The following is a 2,255-nucleotide window of genomic DNA, read 5'->3' as shown; positions in this document are numbered from 1 at the left end:
GTTGGGTCTTTATTTGTCATATATAATCAACCAAGATAAATTTTACATAAATATAACCAAGATAGATTTATTGCATTCCTTTTTATTTTGTTTTAGTTTTTCCAATTTACATAAAAGCATAAAAAGTTAGAAAAAGTTTGTGATAATGAGAAAAATACAAGTTATATTATTATAGAAATTGAGGGAGATCTATATATGGTTATAAGGAAGAAGAAACATTACATAAAAATTATAATACGCTTTGAACTTTGTATCAGAAACATGCAAGGGCACAGATAACTCATAATCAAGTGACTGCAAATCTGTAATGTCCAACAACATTGCTGACAAACATATGAGGCTTCAAGAAAGAAAGCGAGTTGTTTTTTGCCCCACCTTCCAAAAAATGAATTTTAAAAATAATTTTTAGAATTTAAATTTTGAAAATAAGTAATATGCTTTAGAATTTTATTTTTGTAAGATACAAAAAAAGGATGTAGATAGCAAAAGGATAGTGCAAAAACTAAAACCTCAGCCTTTAATTGAATTGGGCTTGATGAGCCCATTGTATGAAAGCTTCTACATCTACATCTGTCGCAGTTGTCTGTTCCAACGATGATTTTTAGCCCAATTCAGTATTGAAGTTAAATACAGTTTCATCATATAAAACGCAAAAAATAAAACAACGCAAAATGAAGAATAAACAAAACTTGGCATTTTTGGACCCAGAAAAAAGTGGCGTTTGATGCGTGTCAATAACAAAAATAAAATAAGACGAGACTCAATTATTCATTTACTAATTAGATTGGGGACTATCTAATGCATTAACTACAAAACAATAAAAATATAAAAATAACTATTATAATATAATTCCTTTCATTTTATTCAGGGGAATTTTTTTTTCGCTTTTCAATAAGTTAAAATTGTTCAATTTAATCATTATATTGCATGTAGATAACAAACCATTGTTAACAGGGACCAAATTGGATTGAGGCTCTGAAATAAGTGGGTCCATAAACTATTGGCCTGCATCTGGATATATTGGCTGACAGCACAGCGGATTAGTCCATATAATTTATAAAAAGATATATATAACAATAAAAATATGAAAAAAAAAATATTACCCAATTCCTCCAAAGATGAAGTGTATTATTATAGACTTGATTATAAATCAATTTTCTACTAAATAAATTGAATGCAAGTAAAAATTATAAGATCTTTTTTAAGTTATAATATAGTTAAAGAGTTATAATAATGAGGTGAAATAAATGAAAGGAAGAAATATATAAAGAGATAATAAATCATAAAAATTACAAATATCCCTTAAATTTACAAATGAAGTTTTTGAAATAATTATTTTTATATTTCACATTCAATCAATATCTTTATTCCTTATTCTTTTCATTCATTTGTAATCTTTTTTTCTTTTTATTTTGTTTTTTTTTTATATTTACGCATATTTTTTTTTCTTTTCACACATAAGAGATATAGATGAGAATTTATCAAATAATTTAACAACTAAATTACTCCGTTCATAAACTAAAGTCATCAAAGTATTCATAATTTTAATGCAAGGGACCAAGAAAAATCAATAAAACTCAAAGTGGGTAATTAGTTGTATGTTGAAGGCAAAAAATAAAAATCTTATTATACCTCAATCATATTAAAACATGAAATAAAAAAGAGTAGCCTTAAGTCACTTACAAATTAAGTTCTAAAGCACAAATCATGAAGGGATAATCATACAAAACAATAAGGAAAGGGATACAATAAATTAAATTAAAATAAAACAAATTTAAGGCTCACAACTCACATTTATGAATTAAAGTTTAATGCGAAGCAGAAAAGTAAGGAAATTGACTAATTATTACTTTCCAAATTAAAATCTTACTTCAATAATAATCAATCAATATGTTCTTCTATTTAGGAAAATTGAGTTCCTTGGATATAAAAGTTTCAAATTATCATGAAAAAGGAGCATAGACACTTACTTAAGAACATGCAATAACAATTATATTATTGGAGATTCCCTCGTACTTAAAGCAAAACATTGTCATCAATTTTACGAAGAATGAATTGGATGTAAAGAGGTCAAATTAAGATGAAAAAGAAAGGAACTCTCTGATAAGTATAAGGAAATTGCCTAATCAAGATGTCGTTCTTAAGCACAACAACCTCTAGTGGAGAAGTATGGCCGTGCTAACCATATACACGTCCATGATTATAAAGTAGAGCTCTTCTCCAACTGCAATTGCATGCACAATCATGCTTGCTAC

This window comes from Abrus precatorius, unplaced genomic scaffold, assembly GCF_003935025.1.
Source record: "Abrus precatorius isolate BTA unplaced genomic scaffold, Abrus_2018 Scaffold10, whole genome shotgun sequence".
NCBI classification, from domain to species: domain Eukaryota; kingdom Viridiplantae; phylum Streptophyta; class Magnoliopsida; order Fabales; family Fabaceae; genus Abrus; species Abrus precatorius.
The sequence above is the reverse complement of the archived record's forward strand: the minus strand, read 5'-3'. Positions refer to the sequence as shown.